The sequence below is a fragment of the Lichenostomus cassidix genome, chromosome 2 (assembly GCF_008360975.1).
Source record: "Lichenostomus cassidix isolate B80296 chromosome 2, HeHo_3.0, whole genome shotgun sequence".
NCBI lineage: Eukaryota > Metazoa > Chordata > Aves > Passeriformes > Meliphagidae > Lichenostomus > Lichenostomus cassidix.
In genome coordinates this window covers 109415287-109433312 of record NC_139482.1, presented here as the reverse complement: position 1 = coordinate 109433312, position 18026 = coordinate 109415287, and the positions used below count along the sequence as shown (strand labels likewise).

Genomic DNA, 18026 nt, shown 5'->3' with positions numbered 1-18026 from the left:
ATTAAAGACATTAGCTCAAACCCTCCCCCAACCCCCCCCCCCCACAAAAGGCAGGAGTACCTTCTGCAGGAATACCTTCAGAACCCCATCCAATCTGGCCTTCAAAACCTTCCAGGAATGGGATTCACAGCCTCTCTGGAGTTCCTGTTCCAGTGCTTCACCATCCTTACAATAAGGAATTTCTTCTGTATATCAAACCTAAATTTCCCCTCTTTCAACTTCCACCCATTACTCCTTGTCCTGTCACTACAGTTCCTGATGAAGAGTCCCTCTCCAGCTTCCCTGTAGGATCCCTTCAGGTACTGGAAGATTGCTGTGAGGTCTCCACGCAATCTTGCCTTCTTCAGGCTGAACAGTCCCAAATTTCTCAGCCTATCTTCATATAGGAGGGGCTGCAGTCCCCTTACCAACTTTGTGGTCCTCCTCTGGACTCACACCAACAAAATGCTGCAATAAGGCTCTAGTGAGAGCACCTGGGAAGTGGCAGGATACCAACAGAAAAATCCTGTTTGTGCTCTGCCCTCCCATTCCCCTCTCTGTTTTCCAGCAAACACCCAGCTGCTACTTCTCATCACAGACACCAAGATTTGTATCTCTGCTGCTCCTTTTGTAAAGGAGTCACCTATATGCTGCATTAAATTTCAGACATCAAAGTGAACACTGTGAGTCTCGGCTTATGCCAACAGCTACGTCAGTTTTAGGGTAAGTGCTGGCAACCTCAGCACCATACAAGCAGAGAAGATGACTCTGGCACCCAGCCTGGCCTGCACAGCAGTTATTTCTGTACACACGAAACCACTTGCAGCAGCAATATAAACTCACAGTTGCTCGTATCTGCACATCAGCTTGTGCTGTTCAGCATCCTTCCTTTTTGTAACATGAAGTTAACAATTTTCCTACATTATTACCCAGGAAATATGTTTATCCACGGAATTTACCACTCTCTCGTCTTAATTGAAATATTTTTGTCTAAGCAGCTGGTAATCCATTTATTCAGGTGGGACTTAAATTGAAATAATGACTGAGTTTAGTATAGCTTTCTGAACCCCTTAATACATTGCTATACCAAGGCCTGTGGGTCATGACACCAATTAAAGCACATGAAATTGACGGCTTCCCTGAAGATGTCAGGAAGACAATCTTTACTCCTTTGTCTGGAATAAATTGCTGGGATGTAAGATGTCTTCTTTTTACTTGTTCCCAAAAATGTATTCTCCCATAGTGGGAAAATCTGCCTCACATTAAAAAAAGGCCATGTCTTTAATGAACCACTCAATTATGATATATTTAGTTGTCCAGTTGATTAATTATTTTATAACTTTGGACACTGTTTGTAGAGTAGAGTCACTGAGATAGACCCTCTCTATATTCTTTATGCCTTGGCTAGGACATTTCTCATTCAGCAGTCAAGAAACATGGGGTCCAGTGAAGTGAAATGCACAAGAAGCAAACACAGAAAATCTTACGGAGATCATAAAAAAATGCCAAAGCCTTGTTACTACAGATAACTGAGGGGAGGATCTGTTGATTTATGCATCTCTTTAAGATGCTACCACTCCCATATGCCAGAATTTTGTTTGTGTTTTCATCAGGTGTATGTAATTTTATGTAAAAAACACAATTTCCTGTAAACTGTGCATATTATTTATCCTTAAACCATTACCACCAGAGAGGAAACTGGAACAGGAGCAGTGAGTTTGAAAGCAAGAAGGACTATATAAAGATGATCTTTTGAGGGGAAAGTGATCTCACAGCATTATAAATTGCAAAGTTATTTTCCATCATAAAGAACTTATTTAGGCAGACGTAAGAGGATTGGAGGATCAATAGAGAAATGTATCCAGAAGTATTATGCAGCTTGATAAAATATATTAACTCTTTGCTAACCCCATAATGTAACATTCACATTAATCTCAAGCAAACCTACTCATATGAATAAAATACAGTAAGCATGGGGCATTTACTAAGTAGGAAATAACATTCATGTGACCACAGTGAACAAAACAGACATTGAATCAAAAGGCTCTTTCTGAAGAAAAGGGAGATTGCTAAAAGAGAACAGCAACAACAAAAAATGCAGAGTCGAACAGAGGTGTAATTCTAACATCAAACACACTGATGACAGCAGGATTATTTTCTACTCAGTACTGGTCAATGTGCCTTAATAAAGGTTTCAAAATGTTCATGTATTTATTCTCCTTGTGGTTGTCTTTTTCTCTCTGACATCTGTTTAGCTAAAGTCGGGAAGTATGGTAAAACCCAGAAGTTTTGAAACACAGTGCTTCATAAACCGCAAAACGAACTCAGAATATAAGCCACTTTCTTTCCCCTGAGACAGTGCTGTCCAAGAACAAGAAGAGTCCCTCTCTCCCTCCCTGCCTGTCCTACCAGAACACTGCCAGAAGCATAGATGCTATGCATACCTCAGCTGAGAAAGACTGGAAAGTCCAGTGTCCTATGGGATCCTTGATCAAGGCTGTTTTGAATGCCAGGCAGCATAGCTACTACAAAGAAACTGGAGGTTCTGTCACCTTTACTCAACAAAACAAGGATACCACCCTATACACAGAATTATTTTGGAGGAATTCGGCAGCAATAATGCTACATGTTTGCTTTGGCAGCCTCAGTGTTTAAACGACTGGAGATGTCGAAGTTCAGGCTGTCTGTGAAGCGGCAGCATTGCCCTCAGTGTATGCAAGATTCACAGGTACAGTATTTGACTTCTCAGTACACCCTTGTGAACCCAAGGCCACATGAAGACAAATACAGCAGAAATCCTGACAACTGCTCAAGGACCAAGGAACAACCTGGGTGCCACAAGCACACTTGGAGACTCTCCAGCACCTGTAGAGAGACAGGTTCTATCAAGGATCTTCACCTGGAGCTGCTTCTTCGCATGGATAAGCTGCTCTGGATTTATTTTCCCGTGAGGGCTACTTTATAGGCCAAATGCAGACAGATTTCCTATCTGCAAATAAGGGACAAATAAGAGAAGTACTACTCATGCAAAGGTCATGTGCTCTGCTGAAGTTTATATCCTTAATCCAATGTACAAGAACACTAGAACACACCAAAGAAAATAACTCAAGGTTTTCTTTGTATGTGAAGAAACCCAACTTATTTTTATGCCTGCCTTGTTCTCAGTCTTACTGGATCACTTTTGCTGAAATATTCCAAAAACACTCAGGCTGAGGAAAACAGCTGGCTAGAAGAATTTCAGTTCAAATATTGGAAGTTTCACAAATACTCTGAAAAACAAGGTACTATAACGGGAGCTGCTGGGCAACTTTCCTAATTGGGGGTACTACCAACCTATCACATAGTCAGGAGTTTACATATTTTATTTATCACAGACTACACTATCAACTACCCTCCACTGAGCTGAAAACAGGCAGTAAAACAAAACCAGGAGGGAAGCAGAGAGTAGGCAGAGCTGCCAGCTGAACCTGGACAAGCCCAGTAAAACTGTTCTGTGGCCAGTATGCCCAGTGACAGACACTGAAGGACAGTTTCTTGTGTCTGCCATGACCTTACAAAGCTATACCAGACACATGCACATGCACATCACCCTGATAGAGAAGGCTTTCAAAACATGAGTAGTCTGTACCTCTCCCAAGGTCATGTGCCTGAAACCCACAGCCAGTCAGACTGACGCTTGAATAAGAGTGGAGCCATACAGGCTGTCGAGATAAAATTATCACAGTCGTATTTCAGTGGATTGAAAAGAAACCTGAGATGCCTGTTCAGATTAGCTGTAAGAAATAGGATCCCTGGACAAGCAACAGGCAATCCTATCAGCATGCTGTAAGGAAAATGGAGCAGGTTTCTCAAACCAACCTTCAAAGAAAGAGAAACAAAACAGTTCCTTCTTCTGAGGCAGCAAATGAGGGTTTCCAGAGCCATGTGATGATGGCATGGTCAGGACTGTACCTCAAATCTATCTGTGTGACTACAAAGAGCACTTGGCACTGAAGTTTCCTTTCGTAATTCACTGGATGGATCTAAAATGTTTCTCCACATAGGACACATAGGACACACATAGGACCCAAAAGATCCCACTGAGGAGCTAATTTCTGAATGTACCCTTTACAGTTCTCAGAACAATTCCAGTGAAGTGAAAACTGGGGAAGATTTAAGAGCTTGTTTTCTGCTAACTCCAAAATAAAACCCAACAAACAAGTAGCCTGTGATATGTTCTTAGACACTTCAATGCAATTGTGTGTGTGAGATATGACAAAAAGACAAACTTTTAGAATTTTTAAGTTTCCATTGTGTAATAAATAGTATTACAGAAATTTCAGTATCTTCAGGCTGGGAAAGACTAGATTTAGGATTGAGATAACCTATTTAATTTCCTGAGGTCATAAAGTTAAGCTGTAAAGTTCTTGCATCAGGTCAAGAGAACTCCTGACACACTAGAAACTCTACTTCACGATGAATTACAGTCGGATAAAGCTGTCATTTGAGAGACTATAATACCAATGTTCTACTCAATAACCATACTTGTACAGGATGTTGCTTTTACGTCTGTAAGTGGGTTTTCGCACCTCTTACCTTCAGTAATGTGTGATCCTATCTTTGGAGTGCCTGTTACACTAATATGAAGTGACACTTCCTTACCAAGGGTTCAAATTTTAGTTGACCTTCCATTCTGCCCTGGACAGGTGAATGAATCGGACTGTCAATTTTGTAATAACTAGTTGAATTTCACTTTTAATAAGATTTCCAGCGCAGATTATTTTTTGAGCCATTCTACCCATCAATTTTTTATAGGGTCAGAAGAACTGTTGTTCTGGATCATGCATACGACAGCATAAAACAAGGATAAATTACAAGTACAAGATTTGATAAATAGGAGACAGAAGATAAGGAATTCAGCTTCAATAAACAGTTAAATTGCGAGTACTAAGGTCTGGCACTGAAATCAAAAAGGAGATAGCTGGTAAAGAGAGTGATGTGTGACTGGCATGTAGACTTTCCATGGCCTTCAGAGCTAGAGACACTCAACATCTCTGAAAATCAGACACAAAATGTAATATTGCATTTAAAGCCATGGAAAGTTTATGTATGTAACATAACGCACTGTCTTCTGCCACCAATATTTCTAGAGCATAAACAGTGTTATTTAATAAGTGCAAAAGGAATGCATTTATGAATGAATGGATGAGCTTTCCAAAAAGCCATTAGGGCAGAGGGCAGTAGCTGGCTGAAGAGTGGGGGGGTTCCTTTCCTAACAGTCAGACAGTCTGATATCTTTCAGGGTTTGATCCCATGAGAAAAGCTAAAGCACAAAGGCACCTTGGAATACCTTCATTTTGCTCTCTGTCAAAGACCATCTCCCCTCCCTGCCCCACAACCACACCATCCAGTTTATTCAAGAATGCAGCCAGCCAGGTGAAAACAAGAGGGAAGGCCTTTCTCTCATCACCCCTCAACCACAGAGTCTGTGAATTGCACCTACATGCAGCACTCTGGCCTAGAGAGGAGTCATGAAAATGGGAGAAACGAAGAATCACTACATAATGATCTGAAAGCACAGAGCGTGAACCACCTGGGGTATTCACCACAATGGGGCTGAGGATGGCATCAAAACCAAAAGAGATCAGGTTTCAACTGTAAAGCTCTCATGGTATCACCACACTGATGCGATAGTTTTAGCCAAGTTTCACTAGACTAGTTTCACTCCCATCCCCTCCCCTTTCTCTTTTCCTTTAATTTATAAGCATGTATGTTTAAAGCCAAACCCAGCATAAAGCCTTGTGAAGAAATGACATCTCAGCTAGATTTATCACACTTCCGTTCATTTGAGAGATCTGCTCACAATGACCACAGATCCTGAGTGTGAAAGTATCTCAGTAGGCAAAGTTTTTGGTCGTGAGAAGTTCTGTAGAAATGAAGAAGCATCAAGCACACTGTGGACTTCTCTTAAAGAAAAAAAACTTCTTGAATTTATCTTATATATTGTATACATATATCTACACAGATGTATATACACGTGCATACATACATACTCATAGTCTAGAGGTACTTTAACTTGTAATCACACAAACTACCATATTTGAGCTTTTCCTTTTCAAAGCTGTGACAAGAATGTGAGGATGGAAACTTAAGGATGGAAAACTTAAGGACAGAAACTTAAGAATGTTTCAAAAGCCCACAAACATCCTCAGTGAACAGGCTTTTCAGATCATCCTTGTACTCAATGCAGAGTATTTTAAAAAAATCATTTTAATAACTGACTCCTTATAAATGATTAATGTATTGCACGCAAGTACTCTTCTGTTTCTAGGAATATCTTGTTGGGTACTATTCTCATTTGTGATTCATATGCATGTTCTTTTATAATTGCAGTGAAACAATGATTTCTGGGTAAGTGGTTTTTTAAAAGTTTGTTGGGTGCTACAGGAGATCAAAGTATAATAAAACTTACATGGAAGCAAAAATCGTGCATGAATAACAGCACCAGCTTTAACAATGGGCTGAAAAAACACATGTCATTCTAAACAGGATGGACTCAATTTTTCATCCTGTCAATTCATCACGGAAGGCTCCATTCAGATGAAAAGGCTGAGCAGATAAGCCTGCATGTATCACCACAAGCATTTCCTTCAAAAACATACATACACAGCCTGGGCTCCCACTGGCAGGGAAACTGTCACTGCAAGATACCAACACAGATCTTTACATGCAGAGTTTGGGATCCTCTAAACAGAGTAAATGCACAAGTAAAAGCAGCCTCAGCAAATAGTAATGACTAAACCAGGCAGTCTTTATTTCAGGGAGCATAGAGGTGGCCAGAGCAGCTGGGATGACCCCAAGTTCATATCCCAGCACTATCAAGAAGCAGAAAACAACTGCCAAATATGTCAGATACAACACTTCAAGATCTAGTCACCTGTTGTTCTGTTTTAGTGAGGGAAGACATTGAGGCAGTGGCTGGGAATGACATTTTGCTTTGCGGTCAGAAATAAAAGGAAGTATTTTCTGTAAGCATGAAGCAAGTAGAGCATTGAATAACTCTTAATAGCAGATCACCCCCAAACTTGAACAAAATCCTCACAGCTTCTCCAGAACTTCTACTACTGTCCATACAACCCTGGTGGGGACTCTTGAATCTCACTTATCAGTACCAAAAATTAGGAAAAAAAAAAAGGATTTTCAGCTTAGCATTCAGACCCAAATTGTTCAGCTGCAGGGCTCTGGCATTTTTAATAGAAAAAGTAAGTTGCACGTGCAGTGATCAGCCAGTGAGCAGCAGTCTTGGTGGAATTACTCATTCATCCAGACTGAACACAGAACAGATAGCTTAGCTTATTGCTTCCCAAATATCAAATAAAAATCAAATATGGAGAGGACAGACTAATTCTGACTTAAACAGTGAAGGAAGAGAGCAGAGAACAAAATCAAAAGTAAGGGGCCTTTTTTCCAGAAAATAATACAATTAGAAGTTATAAATTTGTTCAGAATAAAAGGAATGCAGCAAATAATTTATATTTACCTGTATAAAGTTTGGTTTTGAGCAATTGTATTGAAATGAAGTATTTTGAATGCAATATCCAAGTACCACAATATCCATTAATACAGAGCTATATGGATATTATTTTGTCAAAATAAACTACAGAATAGAGAAATTTTAGAGGCTTAAATTGCTCTGGGATTTCTGTATAGCCTCTTTGCAGAAATACTAACCCAAAACGTAATGTAAGAAAAGCAGCAACTAAGGACATTCAGACTGAATGGTTTTTTTCATTTCCAGGTGAACCGAAAGCTCCATGACTTGTGTCCAAATATTTTGAAAGCATCAGTACAAAGGAGTGACAGGTATTAAAGACATCACCTACCTTCCACAATTACATGAACCATATCAGATTTAGGAAATAAAACTTCTTTTTCCCCTTGCTATGGTATTTATTTCTGTTCCCCTCAACATGAATCTCGTCTTCTACGGAATGTAATGGCATTTTAAAGCCTGAAGTGTGAAGGTCATGAACTGAATTAACACAAAGGGTAAAAAATAATTTTAAAAATGTAGTATCAATATTTATACAGTAGTTTAAGAGGCCATAATCATTATGAAGTCTGTGTAATTGTTTGTGTATATGAAGGGCTTCAGGGGGATGAAAACTGTAGTAAAATTTCATGCGCCTTGTAATCCCTGTATGAGCTGCAAGGCCCTGCCTGCAGGAGCAGCTCCTGCACTAGGAAATGCTGTTCTGTCACTGGGAGAGATATGCAGGAGAGACTGTCCAGCAATGTCAGGACTCTGGATGCCAGGAGCCCTGCCAGGCCTGTGTGTGTGTGTGTGCCAAGCTGCCACCCCATGGCCTAGGACAGAACCAGGTAGGACCATCCCTACACCCTGCCCTTGGGCTGCATTGAGGGAAACCCAGCAACACCAACAAGAACAGAAACGTGGTACATTCAAGGCTCCTTGGTGTGGACAGCTGAGGGTCCAGGACTGCCAGCAGCACTACAGAAAGTGCCTGCTGTGCTGCTGGCACCCCGGCTGGGACATGTGAGGCTTGTTCTCAGCACACTGTGGGGTCACAGGTAAAGGCTGGCATGTTCCTGTGTTTCTGTCTGCCCTCTCAGGTGTCAGCTCTCACCCAGCCCGGGTGCAGATTTCAGCAGCATCACTCTCACTGTGTCTGCATGCTATGTGACTCAGTGTCGCCTGCACTTTCATGGTCTACTGTTACACAGAACAAACAGGGAAAGTTTTTGCTGAGGCAACAGTCAGTACAAAGCACTACCAGAAAGACCGCAAGCAAAAGCCACACAGAACAATAAATGAGAAGTCAGGGTGCCCAAAACAAGTCTACACTGTTAACTTACCAATCTTTCTTTATCTCTACCCTCTGTGCTTTAGCACCAAAAGGCTTTAGGAAGCACTCAAAAGGCCTCAGCCTAACTCTAAGAGGCTAAAAATCTAAACAGAAATTGCATATGGAATTCCCTTTCTTTTGTAAGCTTCAGAAACACATGCTTTGAAATCCCCAGTGCTCTTCCATCAATGTGGAGGTGACTAAATGTAGCAAAGAGCAAAGGTATCACAGGGCAGATTCTTCTCTGCTTTTCATTACATTGTACAGCTGCTCACATCTGTACCATGAGTTCAAAGCTTGAACACAAACTGTTACTGTCTGACAAAAACTCTGCACTGTGTATCTAAAAGCACCCAGCCACATTTTCAAAAGCAATTTTTTTATCTCTGAGAAGAATGTTTTCAAACATAAATCGTACTTCTCAAAGCCACTGCCAATACCCAAGCACTCCCCACAAAGACAGATAACACCGCACCCTACCCGTAGAAATGATGCTCCTCCGATCGCTTGCTCTGTTCCCTGCTTCGTCTGCCTCAGAGTGGTCAGATCAGATCCTGCCCCGGAGAAAAAGCAGAGTCAAAGGCTTGTGATACTCAGAGCAGAGTCCTGGAGCCAGGCTGCAGGAGGATCAAGGAGTACCGGGCAGAAGCAGCATGGATGGGAGTTGTATCAAAGTATACTATCGCTCAGCCATCACGCACAGGTAATTGAGAGCATCTCAGTTTGAAACTTCTGGTCACCATCTGGTGATAAAATACGGAGATGCCAAGTGAGTTAAAGCAAGCTTGTGCATACCAGCATATTTTGGTTACACTACATAATGAAACCCATCATCACCTTCATTCATACTGTGGTGTCTGTCCCAGCGTTGCAGTTTTATACAATTTGTGTTAACTTTTTCTCTCCTTAGCTTCAATTACAAGCCAATTTCATCTTTCCACCACGCACACATAAACATAACCTTCCAACTCAAGACACTTCAAATATGAAAGGAAGTTAAGTGCAAAAAAGAGCAGCTGAGACCTACAAAGTCATGCCACTCCTAAAAACAGGCACAGAAGTCAGGCATTGGCATGAATTTGCTAAATGATGCAGAATTAAAGTGTTAAAGACAGGAGTCTGGGCCTTTCCCTACTTCACAACTCTTCAGTGTGAATTACTGAATCCTGGGACAACAGTACAATGAGGCCTAACTGACTTTTAAAACAATGAATAATTTCCTAACACAGCGAGATGTTTTAAATATAGGTAACAGCTTTAAACACCCGAAGCACTCTCCTTTTAATTATTTTTGCTACATCTGAAATATTTGAGGAAAATGTAGATGATATCTCTAATTTGTTAATTACCAGCTGGCTCCTAGCGTGCATTATTAAGCTACTATGGCAGTGACTAATGCCTCTGACAATACTAAATTACCAACAACACCTTGTGGAGGAATGTGACCTGAGCAACCTAGAAAGGCCTAGCCGCAGGTGTTTATAAGGATGGTTTATTGACTCAGGCATAAGACAGCAAGCATTAAATACCACAATAATGCCCAAGCCTGGAGGAGGAGGGGTGCACCCCAAACCTCACATGCTGCCTACCATGAGCACTGCCATGCCAGGTAGCTGGGAGTAACCCAGACACCTGCATCTCACTCCCTGTTCATGGCACAGATGTGGAGGAGGAAGAGCACACAAGACTTTTCTCTGGAGGTGCTTCAGATGCAGCTGTGGCTCCTCGCTCAGCGGCTTGGGCAGAGGTGCTGGATGTGCAGAAGTGCTGCTGTACCTCTCCCCCATATTCAGGACTGCTCTGCTTCCAGCCCAGCGGTCCCAAAGGCTTTGAAACAGGGAAGATGAAGACAAAGGAAATGTAATTGCCCACAGAAGGTCCCTCTGCACAGCTGCAGCCCAAGCACTGCCCTTTTCCTCTCACCTTTGAATACAAGTCTTTTTTTTCTTCCTTTTTTTTTTTTTCACTCTAAGCACTTTCTGCCAATTGATTAAACTAATAACATTATAGCTTGGACAGGAACTTACACATCTTAGTCCTAAGTGTGTGAAATAACATTACTGTCCTTTCCAAATCCTCCTGGAGTGGTTAGGAAATCCACTCTTCTCTTGTGCAGTTGCATTATAAAATTGCTGAACAAACCTATTCTGCTGTAATGGGAAGGGACACATTTTCTTCCCTACTCTAAGTAGGTCAATGAAAACATGATGTTGTGAGGATGAAACTGTTTTCCTCCATTTTCTTCCCCCAATGGCAGTTTCAAATCATTCCGATTTAATTATGTTTCTAGTGTTAGCATAATAACATTGTAAGGTTATTAACAACTCATGTATTGGTGGTCCTAAAGTCTGGGGTTTGTGTCTTCTTGTGGGCTGTTTTAGCCTTAGGTATACACATGCCATTCCTACACATGGCACATTGAAAGAAAAGTTTGCAAAGAAATCCGGACCTGAAATGAAACAACACATTATGAGGCACAAAAATTTAACTCTCAGCTCCAAGACTGACACTGAGTTTCTACATCAATGTGATCTCTGTTTCAGGACGACATTCTGACTATCACCTACTCTAAATCTGTGACCAGTGAACTTGCTCTTTTCTAGCACCAGTGCAAACAAAGCCAGAGTATTTCCAATGGGACTACTCCAATACATAGCACCTGGAGACTTCTCTGCATGCATTCATAAGGAGGGATTAACCAGTAGCTGGAGAAACATTTAACTTGCAGCAATGGTTGTCTGAATGCTAAATGCAAGCTTAAAGCCATTGGAAAAAAAAATATATTTGGGGGGAGAACACTCCTCTCCTCAACGAGAAAAAGGGAAGAAATTACATTAAACTAAAAAGAATACAGAGTGACTAAAATATTATCAAAAGAAATGTTAAAAAAACCAAACAACGGGTGTTGCTTTTCTACTGTTTCAGAACAGATGGTGTAAATTAGTTTTGTTGACATTATCTGAAAAAAAGAAAAAACAATTAATTCACCTCATATAATGCCTGTTGCAAGCTCTCACTCACCCACACAAAAACTCCAAAGAACCCCTTCTGCAACCAAATGTTTGTCATAGCAAAGGTTACATGCTCTTACAACCCACTCCTTGTATCCTTGTCCTGAAAACAACAGGCCTGCCTAGGACAGTAAAGCTAAGCACATACAAGTGGACATCACTCTGTCCTCAGTGTGAAATTTTTACCCTATGAAACCCCATGACTTCAAAGGAAACTCGGATTTCACCCGAAGAATCCTATTACATGTTTCAGATTTAGGATGGACTGTCAAGTGCCAGCTGACATAGTGATGTCCCCAAGTATTTCAGGACAATGATATTCGAGCTGAAATGCAAAGCCAGCTGTTTATGCCTTATCTAAGGAACATTTCAAAATGAGGAAATTATACGATGATTAAGTGCCTCATGCACCTCAGCAAAATGCAATCCACTCTGCTGAGAGATCTTTGCAATGAGAATTTAGAAAGAATGTCTGTCATTAAAATAATTCCATGAGCAGTATTCTCACCAGTATGGCCAAATCATAGAGATGGTAGAAAAGATATGTAATTCACCTCCCACTGTGAGATAGAGTCAGATACACTTCATTCATGTTTATTAATATCATTCTTAACATTTCCAGTGATGAAGGCTCCACAAGATCCACTGGCAAGGTATTTTGTGGATAAAACTTTCCTAGGGTTTACCTCATCTTCCTTGTTTCATTTTAGATCCATTTCTCTTTGTCTATGATACAGGAAACAGATTACTTGCCCAGTCTTTCCAACAGACTGTACGATTTTCTGTGCTTGAAAACCTGCCTGTCTCCTACTCACTCCTCAGCAGGCTGCTCTTCTTTAGGCATAGAAAATGTAAGCCTTTCAGAGTTTCCCCTTTCCCCCCCGGGGTATGTCCTATGGATCTCTGGCCACTTTTCGTGCCTTCTTCACATCCAAAGTGGTCAGCATTTTCTTCAAGAGCAGTGAACTGAACCAACTAACACAGAACTCAGCCGAGCACTCACCTGGGGATTTCTCCCTGCAGGCTGTGGTCCCATATGCAGCCCAATACTGTGCCTTCCTTTTTTTCTTTTCCATTGTGCAACAGCTCAACACTGCCAATTCATATTCAGCCAGAGATCCACAGAAACCTCTATCTTTTCCTGAAGAGTTGCTCTCCCACTGGCTGTTCCCCAGCTGGTACTGGCATCAAGAGCTACAAGAATACAGCTCAGTGAACCTTCTGGAACTACACACCACCACTCCAGCCTCTGTGTGCCCAAGAAGCCAAGAGTGCCCTTGCAATGCTGCCTCACAAAAGGCATTGTGTTGTGTGCAGTTTTTCATCAGCACACAGTGCAAAACACTGGAAATCCATCAAGGACTGGGCCAGTATTTGCACAAACTTCCTCTCTTTTTATGTGCTCTATCCACCAGGAGCAGGGTGGAAAAATAAGTAGGACTATTTCTTCCAAGGCTGAAATACCCAATTTTATGTCCTTGCTCTGTTTGGAGCCTGTCAGTATAGGTTGTCATGTCTAGTACAAGCCCAAGCACCCATCTACAGCAGTGTGCAACAGAAAAACGATAGACTAATGACCTATGAAATAGGTATGACAGACTTGGCTAGGCTGGGGTTATTTTCTGGCAAAGCTTGGTTTCTCTTGGACATAACACAATGGATGACTTATTTAGTACTTTACATGCACAATTTCAAAGCTGAGGCTTTGTACACAAAGAATTTATTTCCGCTTTCTGAAAAAAACAGTGGCCTGAAAAATTATCAGCCTATCTTCTTACTTGATGTCTTTTTCACAGAGAATACACTGTTCCAATGAAAGTGGGTATTAAAAAGTGTAACAGCAAAGATTAAGCCCATTCAGTCCAAGTTATCCACCAAGCTGTGAGTAACTGCACATGACATTCAGCCACCACCTATTCACCCTTCCATGAACATGTACTGTCCTGCAAAGAGTTCACATAAGCCTGGAAAATAGTTGGGTTTTTTTTCCCAAAACGTCTTTAAACTCTAACACTTTTAATTCTATTTAAAAATGCATTACCAGATTTAATGTAGATGAAGAATTTATATTTGTCTGGATTCTTTTCAACCACCCACTACCTCCTTTATTTATTTAGCTGTATGATTTCAGAAATCATATTTACTGTCACCTAGGGTCACATAATTGCTTTTTGCTATTATCATTTTAGCAAGTTTGCTCTGTTTATCCCCATTTCCTACTATGAAATCTTTTTTTCAGTTGCTCAGCTAAATTTTATGGCTGACCTGAAACTTTATATATCAGGTATTAGTCAGGCTGAATGTATTATTTACACATCTTCAGAAATTTTCAAAGCTTAAGTTATTGAAAAGAAATAGTTTACAGAATACCTGGCAGAGAACATAGCTTGACTCTCAGCTTCGTTAAGCTCTCCCTGCATTCCTGTACCAACCAGCATAATACAATTTGTACCTGAATTAAGCTGATGTGATTTATTTTCCCTAACAAGATATGGAAATTGATAAAACTTTTAAGAACAAAAATAAAACTATAAAACACTTTGCATTTCTCCCTACAGGCTGTGGTCCCATATGCAGCCCAATACTGTTTGTTTGATCTGTTTGGAAACAAGATTGCTGGTGTACATTCAAAGAACAGTTAAGTATTTGCTGTTGTAATAGCAATTAAAAATATACATCAAATACCAAGAAAAAGGACTGGCCAGCTCTCCTAAACTAACTTTATTTTTTCAAGTAGGTGAGAAAGCTTTCAGTCATACAAGATAGTTAGGATTCTTTGTTAAAAAAGTGACAAAATTTCAGAATTATCAATTCAGAAGTTAAAAAATGTTTAAACCAATGTGTTGCCTTTGAAATTTAACATGGTTTTTTTAGATGTAAAGTTAGTCATTCTCAAGTCAATTTATAGGGAAAAAAAGAATGATCTAAAAGCAGGGAATGGATTGTATTTCCATATCACACAAATGATACAGTAGGTCTCTTAATCCAATACAAGTGAGTTATGCATTAAAAAGAAACAGGGGGACAGAAACTTTCGATAGCCAAACTATCATTGCTTTATAAATCCGTAAGAAATTAAAGTGTTCCCTGATCTTCTTCCAAGGACAATGTCATGTTAAGAATGAACACACACTGGAAAGATAGTAATTACTAGAAAGCACACACTTCTGTTACAAAAGGTATTTTTAAAATGTAGCAGGAAAACCCAAGACTACTAATTCCATCTGCAGCTGTTACTTGGTAAAGAGTACTCAAGTACAACTTCACTCCAAGCATGTTCCTCTGTGCTTTGCCTTTGCTTACTTTCATTGTGTTTAAAAGAACTAGTCACAAGTTGTCATTAAAATGCTTTGAAAATCTACTTGTTGACAGACTTTTCGGCCTCTGCTTCATTTTTCTTTTTTTTTTTTTTTTGAGGTTCTACTTAGTACAAATTTTCCTACACATTTATGAGGAGGTATTTCATAGCAGAATAGTCTTATCCTTACAATAGACATAAAAAAAAAAAAAGAATGCAGCATATAAGTATTACTTTTCATCCCTTGATCCTGGAGCACTTCACAGAACCAGGCAAGTATCACCATCACTGCTCTCAGAAAGGAACACACTAAACCCCCTCCGTGGCTTGTCAAAGATCACAGGCACAGAAGCCAACTTGTTCCCTCCACTGCCTCAGGGAAGGTTATGATCAGCAAACAGCTATCACCACGCCAGCAAATGAATTAATAAAGCAAGAGTCATTATTTCCACTGCTTTCCTATCTCTTTATTACTTAGAGAATAATCCCCAAATCAAGTTTTATAGCAAGGGGCCACGTAATTGGTTCAGACACAGGAAAGAGACAGTAAAACTCAGTTTCCTGTAACACCCCCTGCAACGGGGGATGGTTTTTTCAAGACTCTTTGGTATTAGGCATTCTCTCAACTACCACAGCTGCAATTAGATGCATTTTTAAGCATCCTATTAGTGGGAAGTATTGCTGTGTTTCCAGGTAAAGCCACTGCACACCATAATACTTAGCCAGGAAGTAATTAATTTTCTGATACACGAGGAACCAGAATGAATAGTAAGTGCAGGAGGTCCAACATCACTCGGACTGGCAACTTCCCTGGGTTTCCATTCATGGACTCAGAGGTGATAATATGACTGCATAGCACATAATAATGTCATTAGTTTGGGGGTTGGGTGTGGGTGAGTTTGTGTTTTTTTACAGAATTACAAAATTATGGAATTGAGGCTTTCCACAGTGTGATGCATCATATAGACTGTCATACTCTGCCAAAACAAATCAGCTGCTGTCACTGGGAGCAGAATCATTAGGCTCCAAAGGAAAATGTATCACTACAAGCTGCTATGTACTTTTGAGCTCAAAAAAATACCAGCACATTGTCAGGGAACCTTGGGTAAACAGTCCCTAAACTCCTTACCAAACGGTTCCTGATGACGCTTCCATTTTCCTATTTATGGCAAAATGACCACTGCAAAAAGCTTGAAGATGAGGCTACAAGCAAAGTTTAACAAAGGTAAAAAAGATCATGACAGAAAGAAAGAAAATGGGAACCATGTAGAATAACTGTAAAGTCTAGCAAGGAGGGATTTTTAAATACCCATAAGCACATCCCTGCCACTGGTTTAGTATAGTTTGCAAAGAAAAAAGTATATAGGATTTACTAAAGGAAAAAATGCTGCAAACCCCTTTTCACCTCAGAAAGCATGATGTTCTTGAACTCTCATGACAAAGTCACTTAAAATTTAATGGTAACAAAAAGGGAGGGACATGACCAGCCTCCTTGAGAAGCAGACATGCTACTAGCCATGACAAAACAGCACTTCTCCCTGGGAGACACCAAACAGGCAGCTCCTTGGAGCAGGAAAGCATGGCCTATGCTAGAGATGAACACTGTACCACGATCAGAGTAGCAACTCAACCACAGTACCCCTAACCAGGAGGCACCAGCTTCAGCTGTAGTCCTGAGCTCCCCTCATCAGTGCCCTGCCTCCTGGTTGATTTCCTTGAAGATCAGCACCTTCATGATCTCTCCTCCCTCTGCATCTGTAAGAGGCAAGGGCTGGGGTCAGGCTCCCTCTCACCCTCCCGTCCCCTCTGTCTCAGCAGCACTTCTCCATTTCCCCCTGTGTGAGATTATTGGGGTCCTGGGAAATGCAAGGAAGGGAAGAAAAGGCTGCAATGAGGAAAGAAGTCCAGAAGATCAAGAAGAAGAGGTTGTCACCATCCCTAGCAACACCTTGTTACAAAAGCCTTTAACAAAGTGATGTGTCCTTCTCTCTCCTTCCTCCCTCCCTCCCCACTTCCCAACAAATCCTAGCCACCTTAGGAGCACAGGACTAGTGGGGCAGAATGGGGCAGGGAGAGAAGGAAAGAGGTACAACACCCTTTACTCAAACACCTCAACAGTATCATGCTGCTGTGTAGTACCATCATCACTGAACACATGCAGTACCATAGGCGCTCTTACTAAGGAAAGCTCCCCCTAACAGCTGGCCAAGGATTTTCCACTTCAGTAAATACGCCAACACTACAATAATTTAGAAACTGTATCAAATGCAGCTACATTTTCTATAGGAAAATATCAGTTTATTGAACATTTTCCATTTATTGCTACAACAATTGGAAAATATTATTTCAGGTGGATTAAGTGGACCAGAACATACTTCTTAAAGTCAATACAATACCACAATGTAGCTCTTTACCCTGGGAACATCCTGTTCCGGGGTCAGATGCTCATTCCCTTCCAGGAGCGAGGTTTTTCAGGCAGCTTCACTTCCCAGAATATGAAGCATGTTTCTTTGTCACAAAGCTCTCCAGTGCCTCTTGGACATTTAATTATGGGAGAAGGGTCTCAGATAATGAAATGGGAACATCATGCTCCTGAACTATAACTTCTGAAAAGCAATACACTGTGGTAGGGAAATGCAATTAAATTTTGAACTGACTCAGGAATTTCCCATGGAACATTAATTCTATTTTCTGCTCACCTCTGAATGTCAGTCTATTTTTCTCTTTCAGTTTAGGAAGCTTATAAAAGGTGCAGTGAACCCCTATTTCTAAATCTGTGGAGTCTCCCTCCCTCCTTGGGGAGGCCATAGCCATGGGAAGGGTGCATTCAAAAACAGAAGCCTACTGTGTTAAACCTTACAGAAGCAAGGCCTAGCCCAAGGAACTGCTACC

The 18026-nt window shown here is 40.8% G+C and overlaps 1 protein-coding gene across 22 annotated transcripts in view; it reads right to left on the bottom strand.

The window, feature by feature from the left end:
- DTNA (dystrobrevin alpha) overlaps positions 1–18026 on the bottom strand; it is a 220283-nt gene that overhangs the window by 157819 nt on the left and 44438 nt on the right. For 3 of the 22 annotated variants that reach the window (XM_085052775.1, XM_085052776.1, XM_085052774.1), the window contains exon 2: positions 9306–9379. The exons of the other annotated variants lie outside the window; for them this stretch is intronic. The gene's annotated coding sequence lies outside the window, so the exon portion shown is untranslated. The remainder of the gene's footprint in view (positions 1–9305; positions 9380–18026) is intronic. 22 annotated transcript variants of the gene reach the window in all.